General features: G+C 56.3%; 1 pseudogene across 1 annotated transcript in view; it reads left to right on the forward strand.

The window, feature by feature from the left end:
• Positions 1-4330: 4330 nt before the first annotated feature.
• Positions 4331-13403, forward strand: part of LOC122543872 (WD repeat-containing protein 26-like) — a 61570-nt pseudogene continuing 52497 nt past the window's right edge. Inside the window, exon 1 of the transcript XR_015754655.1 lies at positions 4331-4929. The product of XR_015754655.1 is annotated as a WD repeat-containing protein 26-like (transcript). The remainder of the gene's footprint in view (positions 4930-13403) is intronic.

The following is a 13403-nucleotide window of genomic DNA, read 5'->3' on the forward strand; positions in this document are numbered from 1 at the left end:
AGACAGACAGATACGCACACTCACACAAACGGACAGGCACACAGACAGATACAAAGACAGACAGATAGAAAAATGAATACACACACACACTCTCTCACAGTCACTCACTTTCTCTCTCTCACACACAGACACATGCACACACACACTCTCTCTCTCACATAGGCACACACACACACACTAACCGTCACACGCGCACACACACATTCTCACACACACACACTCTCTCTCATACATTCTCTCTCTCTCACACACACATGCACATACTCTCTCTCTCACACACACACTCTCTCTACACACACACACTCTCTCTTCACACACACTCTCTCTTCACACACACATTCACACACCCTCACACGCACACACACATACACAAACACTCTCTCTCTCACACACACATGCACATACTCACTCACACACACACATTCTCTCTCTACACAGACACACTCTCTCACACACAAATGCACACTCCCTCTCACACAGACACACACTCTCATTCACATACACACATTCTCTCTCACACACACACACTCTCTCTACACACACATACACTCACACACACATACTCTCTCTCACACAGACACACACACACACACACATTTTAACCCTCACACACACACACACATACACACTCTCTCACACATTCTCTCACTCACTCACACACGTGCACATACTCACTCACACACTGCACACACTCTCATACACACTCTCTCTCACACACACTCTCATACACTTTCTCTCTCACACACACACACTTTCTCTCTCACACACACACACTCTCTCACACACACACACTCTCACACACACACACTCTCACACACACACACAGATACGCACATTCACACACACATACAAATACACGCACACACACAGACACGCACATTCACACACACATACAAATATGCGCACACACACACACAAAAATAGTTTATAGTCGAAGGAAAACTGGGAGGCAATTCAGTTGTTCCATCTCAGATGCTGAGATGATCCTGATGATCCTTCTTTTTCTCGATAAACCAATGCCAGTTCATCGAGTCATACAGAACCGAAACAGACCATTCGGTGCAACTCGTCCATACTGACCAGACGTCCCAATCTGACCAAGTCCCATTTCCCAGCACCTGGCCCGTATCCCTCTAAACCCTTTCTATTCACATACCCATCCTGATTCCTTTTGAATGATGTCATTTTACCAGCCTCTACCACTTCCTCTGGCTGCTTATTCCAGACACGTACCACCCTCTGGGAGAAAAACTTACCCCTCAGTTCCTTTTTAAATCTTTCCCTCTCATCTTAAACTGATGCCTCTCTAGTTTTGGAGTTCTCCATCCTGTGAAAAAGATCTTGGCGACTCGCCCTTCCCATGCCCCTCATGGTTTTATAAACATCGAGAAAGTCACCCCTCAGCCTCCAACGCGCCAGGAAAAACAACCCCAGCCTGTTCTGCCTCTCCCTGTAGCTCAATCCCTCCAAACCTGGCAACATTCTTATAACTCTTTTCTGCGCCCTCTCAAGTTTAACAATGTTTCCTACAGCAGGGAGACCAGAATTGAATGCAGTATTCCAAAAGTGGCCAGTACAGCTGCAATATCGCGTCCCAATTCCTGTACTCAATGTTTTGACCAATGAAGACAAGTGTGCCAAATGCCTTCTTCATCTCCCTGAGTACCTGCGACTCCCACATGTCATGAGTTAAAATAATACTTTAAAAGTACGAACCCATATAATTCTCATCATGGTCGGAACCTTGCTTTTCAGTTGTCTTCTTCCAGATTCTTCCACTGGTTTGCAAAAGGCACGGGGTGGCTGGTTCACTAATAAAATGTCTCTGACCTACCAATTAAGAGTTACAGCTTATAACAACTGTTGACGGAAAGATAAATGGGTTTTCTTCAGCTTTAAAGTGTGTTTTGACTGCAGAGAACAGAGAGAGACTGCTCCTGAACTGATGGAGATCAAGTAATTTCTCTCAGTACCTTATTCTCATCCTCAAGATGTTCAGTCGCCTGAGAACAAATCAAAGGGCATTTGTCATCGATAATTGGTCACTAGTCCATTGAACAGCAAGTTCTCATTGCCAACCAAAGCTCAGTCTTAATACACCCCTCAGTTCCAGTTCATCCACAACCATTATTGCTCAAATCATGAAAAGCACAAACATTATAAAGATATAGTCAATACACAGTATGACATCCCCAGATCCTTGTACCATACTTTCACGTTTAGGGCAAGGACAGGAGTGAATCTTTGGGAAGATACAGATTCACTTCAAGGAGTTGCATAATGTTTGTGAACAATTAGCGAAAATCTCCTGGGAAGTTGCTGCTTGCACTGGAAGACTGGGAATCAGGAGGGAAAAGGCTGTGTCTGAAGTTGCCGCAAATTATTCCTGATGACAAGAGGGGATGGAAAGAAATTCAGCATGGACTGCAAGATGTATCCCGAACACGGGGGCGGCACGGTGGCTCAGTGGATAGCACTGCTGCCTCATAGCACCAGGGGTCCCAGGTTCAATTCCAGCCTCAGGTGACTCTCTGTGTGGAGTTTGCACATTCTCCCTGTGCCTGGTTTGGTTTCCTCCGGGTGCTCCGGTTTCCTCCCACAATCCAAAGATGTGCAGGTCAGGTGAATTGGCCATGCTAAATTGCCCATAGTGCTAGGCACGTTAGTCAGAGGGAATGGGTCTGGGTGGGTTACTCTTCGGAGGGTCGGTGTGGACTTGTTGGGCCGAAGGCCTGTTTCCACACTCGGGAACCTAACCTAAACACCTGACAAAGGTGAAGAAATTTCTGGGCTCTAGTGTGCAGGTAGAACATCATTCCCACGTTTCAGAATTGCTGAAGAACCTTCCTGCATTTACAAGCTTCCCATCCCGTTTTCTTCTTCAAAGGTGTTATCAGACATACCCAGTAAGCTGCCTAATGGAAGACCATTGTGATAACGTTGGAAAGGCCTCCACTCCAGCCTCAATAGATTCAGCTAATGTTTCATCATTAACACCATATGATGTCCAGACTGGCATCACCCATTAGGAGGGAGGTGCAGAATTCTGTCCCCTCTGACCTGGAACAGGGATCTCGACGTCCTGTGTCAGGGAATGAAGAGAGATTTCCTGAGGAATTTTCTTCACAAAACGACATAATCGGGCCCAATTATGGTACGTTATCAGATTGCAGGCCCAATTTTGTGATGGTGTGCCTCCTAGGGAGGGGCATCTCTGATAGGAAGACAGGGCTCATACACCCTGCACGTCGAACTGGAGAAGGATGGTGAAGTTGGCCAAACAAGCTGGGAGCATTCTTCGCAAAAACGTCAACCAAAGCCCTTGGCGTTGGGCCCTGGAGGGATGATGGGAGCCCTCTTGACATCACGGCGAGAACTGGTGAATTCAGGGCATGGGCGAGAACCAGCGAGGTTGCCGGGCCAGCAAGAACTGGTGATGTCCTGGCGTAGGCAAAAACCGGTGACCTCATGCAATGGCTGAGATCCTGTGATGTCATGGTACAGGCGAGAACGAGTGATGTCATGGAGTGCTCGAGAATCGGTGACTTCACCGGGTGGCAACAACTGATGACATCAGGACATGGGCAAAAACCAGTGACTTCATGCAATGGCTGAGATCCTGTGATGTCATGGTACAGGCGAGAACGAGTGATGTCATGAAATGATCGAGAATCGGTGACTTCACCGGGTGGCAACAACTGATGACATCAGGACATGGGCAAAAACCAGTGACTTCATGCAATGGCTGAGATCCTGTGATGTCATGGTACAGGCGAGAACGAGTGATGTCATGGAGTGCTCGAGAATCGGTGACTTCACCGGGTGGCAACAAGTGATGACGTCAGGACATGGGCAAAAACCGGTGACTTCATGAAGTGGGTGAGAACCAGTGCTTGTGATGGAGCGGGCCAGAACCGGTGATGACACGGACTTCTTGGGGCCTCTTCATGAGGGTGCATGAGAACGGATGACGTCAAAGGCTGGGCAGAAAGGGACGAAAATCGATGATGTCTTGGCATGGGGCGGGGGGGAGGGGGAGAATCAATGACGTTGTGGATCAGGCGAGAACCAGTGATGTCACGGAGTGGGCTAGAACCGATGATGTCACAAAGCAAGCGATAACCAGTGACCTCACGGGGTGGCCAACCAGTGACATGGGGCAGCGTGCAGCAACTGGTGACATCCGGAGCTGGGGCGGGGGGGCGTGTGTAAATAGGTGCGCGAGGCCGTGACGTCACCGGACAAGCAGAAGGCGGTGACGTCATCCCGGCCCCGGGGTTGTGACGTAACGGTCGAGCGGGATGACGCGTGGGCGCGACGTCGTGACGCGACCGCGCATGTTTTGATGACGCGCCTGGCCGAGCCGGGGCCCAGTCCAGGAGCTGCGGGACCGCGGCCTCTCGTCAGCGCCGCCGCCGCCGCCGCCTCACGCAGCACTCTGGCCTCATCGTCGGACTCGGAGCCCGGTGGAGCGTCTCCGCCGCCGCCGCCTCAGCCTCAGCCTCACGGCCCTCCCCCTCCCAGGAAGAAGCAGCGATTGTCCGCCAGCGGCTCGGGGCCCGGTCCTCACCGCCGCCGGCGCCGCCTCCGCCCCGTCCTCCCGAGCAGCGCGGGCTCCAGCTCCATGCAGCAGCAGCAGCCGCAGCCGCAGGCACCGCCGGCTCAGGGCCTGCCCAGTACGAACGGCGCCCAGCCCGGGCACCTCAGCGCCGCCAACGGCCAGCTGCCTCACGGCGGGCCCGGGCCCGGCCTGGGGCTGGGCCTGGGCCTGGGGCTGGGCCTCGGCCTGGGCCTGGACACGGCCACCCTCGGGCCGCACACCGAGAGCCAGCCGCCGGCCGCCAGCGGCCGTAAGAAGAAGAGGCTGTCGCGGGCGGACGAGGATGTGATCCGGTTAATCGGCCAGCACCTCCGCGGCCTCGGCTTCAAGTAGGTACAGCACAGGGCTCGGCCCTCCCTCAGACAGGCTGGGACCAGGCTCTGCAGGGGCTGGGGGCCTCCTGGGGAAGGGGGGGTGGGGGCCTCCTCCTGGGGAAGGGGGGGTGGGGGCCTCCTCCTGGGGAAGGGGGTGGGGGCCTCCTCCTGGGGAAGGGGGGTTGGTGGTCTCCTCCTGGGGAAGGGGGGTTGGTGGTCTCTTCCTGGGGAAGGGGGGTGGGTGGTCTCTTCCTGGGGAAGGGGGGTGGGTGGTCTCCTCCTGGGGAAGGGGGGTTGGTGGTCTCCTCCTGGGGAAGGGGGGTTGGTGGTCTCCTCCTGGGGAAGGGGGGTTGGTGGTCTCTTCCTGGGGAAGGGGGGTTGGTGGTCTCCTCCTGGGGAAGGGGGGTTGGTGGTCTCCTCCTGGGGAAGGGGGGTTGGTGGTCTCCTCCTGGGGAAGGGGGGTGGGTGGGGGTCTCCTCCTGGGGAAGGGGGGTTGGTGGTCTCCTCCTGGGGAAGGGGGGTTGGTGGTCTCCTCCTGGGGAAGGGGGGTTGGTGGTCTCCTCCTGGGGAAGGGGGGTTGGTGGTCTCTTCCTGGGGAAGGGGGGTTGGTGGTCTCCTCCTGGGGAAGGGGGGTTGGTGGTCTCCTCCTGGGGAAGGGGGGTTGGTGGTCTCTTCCTGGGGAAGGGGGGTGGTTGGGGGTCTCCTCCTGGGGAAGGGGGGTGGGTGGGGGTCTCCTCCTGGGGAAGGGGGGTGGGTGGGGGTCTCCTCCTGGGGAAGGGGGGTGGGTGGGGGTCTCCTCCTGGGGAAGGGGGGTGGGTGGGGGTCTCCTCCTGGGGAAGGGGGGTGGGTGGGGGTCTCCTCCTGGGGAAGGGGGGTGGGTGGGGGTCTCCTCCTGGGGAAGGGGGGTGGGTGGGGGTCTCCTCCTGGGGAAGGGGGGTGGGTGGGGGTCTCCTCCTGGGGAAGGGGGGTGGGTGGGGGTCTCCTCCTGGGGAAGGGGGGTGGGTGGGGGTCTCCTCCTGGGGAAGGGGGGTGGGTGGGGGTCTCCTCCTGGGGAAGGGGGGTGGGTGGGGGTCTCCTCCTGGGGAAGGGGGGTGGGTGGGGGTCTCCTCCTGGGGAAGGGGGGTGGGTGGGGGTCTCCTCCTGGGGAAGGGGGGTGGGTGGGGGTCTCCTCCTGGGGAAGGGGGGTGGGTGGGGGTCTCCTCCTGGGGAAGGGGGGTGGGTGGGGGTCTCCTCCTGGGGAAGGGGGGTGGGTGGGGGTCTCCTCCTGGGGAAGGGGGGTGGGTGGGGGTCTCCTCCTGGGGAAGGGGGGTGGGTGGGGGTCTCCTCCTGGGGAAGGGGGGTGGGTGGGGGTCTCCTCCTGGGGAAGGGGGGTGGGTGGGGGTCTCCTCCTGGGGAAGGGGGGTGGGTGGGGGTCTCCTCCTGGGGAAGGGGGGTGGGTGGGGGTCTCCTCCTGGGGAAGGGGGGTGGGTGGGGGTCTCCTCCTGGGGAAGGGGGGTGGGTGGGGGTCTCCTCCTGGGGAAGGGGGGTGGGTGGGGGTCTCCTCCTGGGGAAGGGGGGTGGGTGGGGGTCTCCTCCTGGGGAAGGGGGGTGGGTGGGGGTCTCCTCCTGGGGAAGGGGGGTGGGTGGGGGTCTCCTCCTGGGGAAGGGGGGTGGGTGGGGGTCTCCTCCTGGGGAAGGGGGGTGGGTGGGGGTCTCCTCCTGGGGAAGGGGTGGGTGGGGGTCTCCTCCTGGGGAAGGGGTGGGTGGGGGTCTCCTCCTGGGGAAGGGGTGGGTGGGGGTCTCCTCCTGGGGAAGGGGGGTTGGTGGTCTCCTCCTGGGGAAGGGGGGTTGGTGGTCTCCTCCTGGGGAAGGGGAGGGGGTTGGGGGTCTCCTCCTGGGGAAGTGGGGTGGGTGGGTGGGGGGTTGGGGTCTCCTCCTGGGAAAGGGGGGTGGGTGGGTGGGGGGTTGGGGTCTCCTCCTGGGAAAGGGGTGAAGGGAAGAGGGGGTCTCCTCGTGGGGAAGGGGGGGTGGGTGAGGGGAAGAGGGTCTCTCCTCGTGGGGAAGGGGGGGGTGGGTGAGGGGAAGAGGGGGTCTCCTCGTGGGGAAGGGGTGGGTGGGGGTCTCCTCCTGGGGAAGGGGTGGGTGGGGGTCTCCTCCTGGGGAAGGGGGGTTGGTGGTCTCCTCCTGGGGAAGGGGGGTTGGTGGTCTCCTCCTGGGGAAGGGGAGGGGGTTGGGGGTCTCCTCCTGGGGAAGTGGGGTGGGTGGGTGGGGGGTTGGGGTCTCCTCCTGGGAAAGGGGGGTGGGTGGGTGGGGGGTTGGGGTCTCCTCCTGGGAAAGGGGTGAAGGGAAGAGGGGGTCTCCTCGTGGGGAAGGGGGGGTGGGTGAGGGGAAGAGGGTCTCTCCTCGTGGGGAAGGGGGGGGTGGGTGAGGGGAAGAGGGGGTCTCCTCGTGGGGAAGGGGGGGGTGGGTGAGGGGAAGAGGGGGTCTCCTCCTGGGGAAGGGGTGAGGGGAAGAGGGGTTCTCCTCATGGGGAAGGGGGGGTGGGTGAGGGGAAGAGGGTCTCTCCTCGTGGGGAAGGGGGGGTGGGTGAGGGGAAGAGGGTCTCTCCTCGTGGGGAAGGGGGGGTGGGTGAGGGGAAGAGGGTCTCTCCTCGTGGGGAAGGGGGGGTGGGTGAGGGGAAGAGGGTCTCTCCTCGTGGGGAAGGGGGGGTGGGTGAGGGGAAGAGGGTCTCTCCTCGTGGGGAAGGGGGGGTGGGTGAGGGGAAGAGGGTCTCTCCTCGTGGGGAAGGGGGGGTGGGTGAGGGGAAGAGGGTCTCTCCTCGTGGGGAAGGGGGGGGTGGGTGAGGGGAAGAGGGTCTCTCCTCGTGGGGAAGGGGGGGGTGGGTGAGGGGAAGAGGGTCTTTCCTCGTGGGGAAGGGGGGGTGGGTGAGGGGAAGAGGATCTCTCCTCGTGGGGAAGGGGGGGGTGGGTGAGGGGAAGAGGATCTCTCCTCGTGGGGAAGGGGGGGTGGGTGAGGGGAAGAGGATCTCTCCTCGTGGGGAAGGGGGGGTGGGTGAGGGGAAGAGGGTCTCTCCTCGTGGGGAAGAGGGGGTGGGTGAGGGGAAGAGGGTCTCTCCTCGTGGGGAAGGGGGGGTGGGTGAGGGGAAGAGGGTCTCTCCTCGTGGGGAAGGGGGGGTGGGTGAGGGGAAGAGGGTCTCTCCTCGTGGGGAAGAGGGTTGGTCTCTCCTCGTTGGGGGTGGGTGAGGGGAAGAGGGTCTCTCCTCGTGGGGAAGTGGGGGGTGGGTGAGGGGAAGAGGGTCTCTCCTCGTGGGGAAGAGGGGGTGGGTGAGGGGAAGAGGGTCTCTCCTCGTGGGGAAGGGGGGGTGGGTGAGGGGAAGAGGGTCTCTCCTCGTGGGGAAGGGGGGGTGGGTGAGGGGAAGAGGGTCTCTCCTCGTGGGGAAGAGGGTTGGTCTCTCCTCGTTGGGGGTGGGTGAGGGGAAGAGGGTCTCTCCTCGTGGGGAAGTGGGGGGTGGGTGAGGGGAAGAGGGTCTCTCCTCGTGGGGAAGGGGGGGTGGGTGAGGGGAAGAGGGTCTCTCCTCGTGGGGAAGGGTGGGTGGGTGAGGGGAAGAGGGTCTCTCCTCGTGGGGAAGGGGGGGGTGGGTGAGGGGAAGGGGGGCGGGTCTGTGTTCGTTGGGAACGGTGGGCGGGTCTGTGTTTGTGGGCAAGGGGCGGGTCTGTGTTTGTGGGCAAGGGGGGCGGGTCTGTTTGTGGGCAAGGGGCGGGTCTGTGTTTGTGGGCAAGGGGGGTGGGTCTGTTTGTGGGCAAGGGGCGGGTCTGTGTTTGTGGGCAAGGAAGGAGGGTGCGTGAGGTGTTGGGGGTCTCCCCTTGTGGGGAAGGCGGTGTGCTGTCCAGAATGAGAGGGCATAGGTTTAAGGTGAGCAGGGGAAGATATAAAAAAGACCTAAGGGGCAATGTTTTCACGCAGCGGTTGGTGTGTGTATGGAATGAGCTACCAGAGGATGTGGTGGAGGCTGGTACAATGACAGGAAGGGTTTGGAGGGCTATGGGCCAAGTGCTGTCAAATGGTACTAGATTAATTTCGGATATCTGGTTGGCATGGATGAGTTGGACGGAGGGGCCTGTTTCCGTGCTGTACATCTCTGACTTTATTGGATCGCTCCATATGGCAAGATGGAAAGTATCGAGTCGGTGAGTTGAGCAGATATTGTTGGGGTGGGTAGGCGCAGCCCTCCACCAGCTTGTGGGTTTCCATCAGTCGGTAGGAGGTGTTGGGGAGTGACGCTTGCGAGGGTTGGGAGCGTCGGGACACCTGGTAAGCAGAGACATCCAGTAATGACGTGTATTGTTGCAATCAGTTGTGTCCAGAAGATGTGTGTATGCGGATGCCCTTGCTGGAGCACAGTACTGTCGCGGGACAACTGCGAGGTGTGGAGCATTGGGGCTGCAGTTCCAAGTGCAGCTCAGTCACTTGCCTCAACTTTGTTCCAAAAAAGGCAAAGCCAGATCTAAAGTCATTCCGACATGTTGGATTAGGATCTTGCTTTAGCCTCTGGTCATCCTTGTGGATGTGCACTTCTGATTTGGCACAGGCATTGTGGTTGTGGAATGTTTGGAAAGAGTCCCTGTGAGATGCTATGTGGTCATCGGCTTCATAACTCCTTGTTTGAGGATCTAGCCGTGGATTATGGAAGGATGGCACTTGTGTGGCATCAGGATAGATGAACTTTTGAGAATAGTCACTGGTGATGTGCCGGAAGACTGGAGGTTGGCTAATGTGCCACTATTTAACAAAGGTGGTAAGGACAAGCCAGGGAACTATAGACCGGTGAGCCTGACATCAGTGGTGGACAAGTTGTTGGAGGGGATCCTGAGGGACAGGATGTACATGTTATTGGAAAGGCAAGGACTGATTAGGGATAATCAACGTGGCTTCGTGTGTGGGAAATCATGTCTCACAAACTTGATTGAGTTTTTTGGAAGAAGTAACGAAGAGGATTGATGAGGGCAGAGTGGTAGATGTATTGTACATGGACTTCAAGGTTCCCCATGGGAGACTGATTACCAAGGTTAGATCTCATGGAATACAGGGAGAACTAGCCATTTGGATACAGAACTGGCTCAAAGGTAGAAGACTGAGGGTGGTGTAGGAGGGTTGTTTGACTGAAGGCCTGTGACCAGTGGAGTGCCACAAGGATCGGTGCTGGGTCCACTACTTTTCTTCATTTATATAAATGATTTTGGATGTGAGCATGAGAGGTACAGTTAGTAAGTTTGCAAATGACTCCAAAATTGGAGGTGTAGTGGACAGCGAAGAAGGTGACCTCAGATTACAACAGGATCTTGATCAAATGGGCCAATGGGCTGAGGAGTGGCAGATGGAATTTAATTTAGATAAATGTGAGGTGCTGCATTTTAGGAAAGCAAATCTTAGCAGGACTTATACACTTAATGGTAAGGTCCTGGGGAGTGTTGCTGAACAAAGAGACCTTGGAGTGCAGGTTCATAGCTCCTTGAAAGTGGAGTCACAGGTAGATAGGATAGTGAAGAAGGTGTTTGGTATGCTTTCCTTTATTGGTCAGAGCATTGAGTACAGGAGTTGGGAGGTCATGTTGCGGCTGTACAAGACATTGGTTAGGCCACTGTCGGAATATTGAGTGCAATTCTGGTCTCCTTCCTATCGAAAAGATGTTGTGAAACTTGAAAGGGTTCAGAAAAGATTTACAAGGATGTTGCCAGGGTTGGAGGGTTTGAGCTACAGGGAGAGGCTGAACAGGCTGGGGCTGTTTTCCCTGGCACGTCGGAGGCTGAGGGGTGACTTTATAGAGGTTTATAAAATCATGAGGGGCATGGATAAGGTAAATAGGCAAAGCCTTTTCCCTGGGATGGGGGAGTCCAGAACTAGAGGGCATAGGTTTAAGGTGAGAGGGGAAAGATATAAAAGAGACCTAAGGGGCAACTTTTTCACACGGAGGGTGGTACGTGTATGGAATGAGCTGCCAGAGGAAGTGGTGGAGGCTGGTACAATGGCAACATTTAAAAGGCATCTGGATGGGTATATGAATAGGAAGGGTTTGGAGGGATATGGGCTGGGGGCTGGCAGGTGGGACTGAATTAGGTTGGGATATCTGGGTGGCGTGGACGGGTTGGACCAAAAGACCTGTTGCTGTTGATAGTCCGTTGGCTGCTCTTCGGGCCCAAGGTGGACTTGAAAATGTGTTGTTGTGCTGGAGTGTTTCGAGAGCTCCCCCCTCCACCTGTGTTGGGGGCTCTGTCTAGTCAGTTTTCGGAACAGACGCAGAGTGTCACCCGGTGTCCCCCCCCCCGGGCACATTGCTGGCCTTCTGGTTCTGTTGGATATCATTGATGGAGGTGGTGATTGCCAGAACTCCCTTCACATGCTGTGCCCCTCACAGATAACAGCTTGGTCGATGCTGAGGGTGGTCTCCGTTGACAGGAGCGTGTGTTGTATGGTTGTGAGTGGTGAGATTGGTGGGTAGCTGGCAGGAACACATCAGCGATCTTTTCTGTGGTTTGCAAGGGCAATGGGGTTTTTTTTTTGTCATTCCACACCAGCAGTAGCTTCAGGAATGAGATTGTGCTGATATCTGTGTGCAACCGAATCAGCACGGTGCGATCATGGGGTGCTAGAGCAAGCCGCTGCTGAAGTTGTGCCACAGTACTGTCAGCTCCTGCTTCTTTGTCACATTGCAGCCTCCTTCAAACCTTTGGGAACTTTCAGAATTTGGTCACTCATTGACCATACAGCACTTAGATCAGTCACTCTGACCCTGTGGCGGTGCGGCCCTCCCTCCAGCCCGGGGTCATGTGTGTTGAGTTGCAGTGTGATCAGGCCTGGAACAGGGACATGCAGTAATTCTGAGATTAAGCTGGCATTTAATTGAGGGCTGATGTCAAGGCTGTGTGACCGCAGTGTAATTGGAGCCCTGCCTGACTCGCTCCCAGCTGTCTACAAAACAACATGCTCTCTCTGTTTTCTCCCGCTTAGTTCCCACGGCAACCCCGGCCTTGAGTGAGAGTGGGGGCCTGGGTCGCTTCTTGCCGTTTCTCTGAGGATAGACTGAATCAAAGATGGTGCATGTCGTAGTAACGCTGCTGTCTGCCGAATTCTGCTCAGGAGCTAAAATTGGAAACTAGTCATACCTGCTTTTCTGAGACTCCATTGGAATATCCCCCAGGCACGTGGAGGGAAAGGTGATCTCACTCTAGATCCACGCCTCAGTCAGATTGTTACGTTTTGACGTTTTTGTCCAATTGTGGGAGGAGGCCATTCTGCCCCTTTGCACATCTTTGTTAGATCCTGACCATCTGTATCTTCACTGCGCACGCTTGCCTTGCTTTCAAAGCCTTTAGTCCCTCTTGTCTGACCAGAGTCTTGTCAGTTCTGAGGAAGGGTCGCTGGACCTGAAATGTTAACTCTGATTTCTCCCCACAGATGCTGCCAGACCTAGAGTTGCAGGATCGTACAGCATGGGTACAGACCCTTCACTCTGACTTGTCCATGTCGACCAGATATCTTAAATTAATCTCATTCCATTTGCTGGCACTTAGCCCAACAGGGTCAGCACGGTGGCTCAGTGGGTTAGCACTGCTGCCTCACAGCACCAGGGTCCCAGGTTCAATCCCACCCTCAGGCGACTGTCTGTATGGAGTTTGCACATTCTCACTGTGTCTGCGTGGGTTTCCTCCGGGTGCTCCGGTTTCCTCCCACAATCCAAAGATGTGCAGGTTAGGGTGAATTGACCGTGCTAAATTACCCCATAGTGTTAGGTGCAATAGTCAGGGAAATGGGACTGAGTGGGTTACTCTTCGGGAGGTCGGTGTGGACTAGTTGGGCCGAAGGGCCTGTTTCATATCCCTTCCTATTCACATACCAGACCTGGTGCCTTTTAAATGTTGTCACTGTGCCAGCATCTACCACTTTGTCTGGCAGCTCATTCCACACACGCACAACCCTCTGCATGAAAAAGTTGCCCCACTGCTCTCTTTTACCTGGGAGTTTGATGTTATTGCTATTACTGAGACTTGGTAGAGGGAAGGGCATGATTGGCAGCTAAACATCCCAGATTATCGATGCTTCAGATGGCTTGGAGAGAGAGGTAAAAGTGATGGAGGAGTTGCGTTACTGGTCAGGGAGGATATCACAGCGGTGCTGAAGGAGGGCACGATGGAGGACTCGAGCAGTGAGGCAAGATGGGCAGAGCTGAGAAACAGGAAGGGTGTGGGAACAATGTTGGGGCAGGCCTCCCATCAGCGAGTGTGAGATAGAGGCACAAATATGTAGAGAGATCACAGCAAGATGTAGGAGCAACAGGGTGGTGGTGATGGGAGATTTTAATTTTCCCAACATGGTCTGGGATCACTGAGTGTTAGAGGTCTGGGTGGAGCAGAATTTGTAAGGAGCATCCAGGAGGGTTTTCTAGAGTATTATGTAAATACTCCAACTCGGGAAGGAGCCATACTGGACCCGGTGTTGGGGAGTGAGCCTGGCCA

Source organism: Chiloscyllium plagiosum, unplaced genomic scaffold, assembly GCF_037043375.1.
Source record: "Chiloscyllium plagiosum isolate Xiang-an unplaced genomic scaffold, Cpla_swu_hap1 HiC_scaffold_46, whole genome shotgun sequence".
Taxonomy (NCBI): domain Eukaryota; kingdom Metazoa; phylum Chordata; class Chondrichthyes; order Orectolobiformes; family Hemiscylliidae; genus Chiloscyllium; species Chiloscyllium plagiosum.